Source organism: Arachis ipaensis, chromosome B10 (genome assembly GCF_000816755.2).
Source record: "Arachis ipaensis cultivar K30076 chromosome B10, Araip1.1, whole genome shotgun sequence".
In the NCBI taxonomy this organism is placed as follows: domain Eukaryota; kingdom Viridiplantae; phylum Streptophyta; class Magnoliopsida; order Fabales; family Fabaceae; genus Arachis; species Arachis ipaensis.
In genome coordinates, this window is record NC_029794.2 from 132877725 (window position 1) to 132878532 (window position 808).

Here is an 808-nt window from a genome sequence, read left to right on the forward strand (position 1 = left end):
TCGAATTCAGAAATGCCAATATCACTCTCCAAATTCTACCTATTAATAAATAAGTCTAACACTAATTACAAATTGCAAAGGAAATAATCTAATGTAATACAGTCAAGTCTATAACCAACGTCAAATTAGAACTGAATACCATTCATGGCTAAGCTATTATCTTTTATATAGCAGCTAATAAAACTAAACAGCATGATCATGATACTATTTTTCTAAAGAATTTATTAATAAAAAAAATTAATAAATATATATTTAACATTTTCTTTATGCAAGATTTTTTTAAATTTTTTTATAGACTTTTTTTCTTATTTTATTAGTCTTAATTATACTAATTTTTTCTTTTAGATAATCAAAAATTAAATTTTAGATTTTTAGACTGTGTTTAAAAGAGAGACTAAAATTAAAAAACTGAGAATAAATAAAATCTCTATATTATGTTCGATGTAAAATATACAAGACTAAGTTATGTCTTAATTTTTAATTTGGTTCAAAATAAATATGAACATGAAATATGAATATTTACTAAAATGTTCTTAGTTATTAAAAAAATATTGTTAAATTTTCAGTTTCTATCTTTAAAAATTTTAATCTCTTGTATCTTCACTTTTTGAAAATATTAAAAAAAATAAAATAATTTTAGTTTCAATTTCTAACTATTAAACACAATACTGAATCTCAATTTTTAATTCTAATTTAAATCTCTGAAAATAAATACTATCTTAAATTATTAAAACTCATAATTTTTTTTAAATTAGTTTAAACTAATAGAAAAAGACACATGAACCAAAAAATTTCGAATAACGAATAA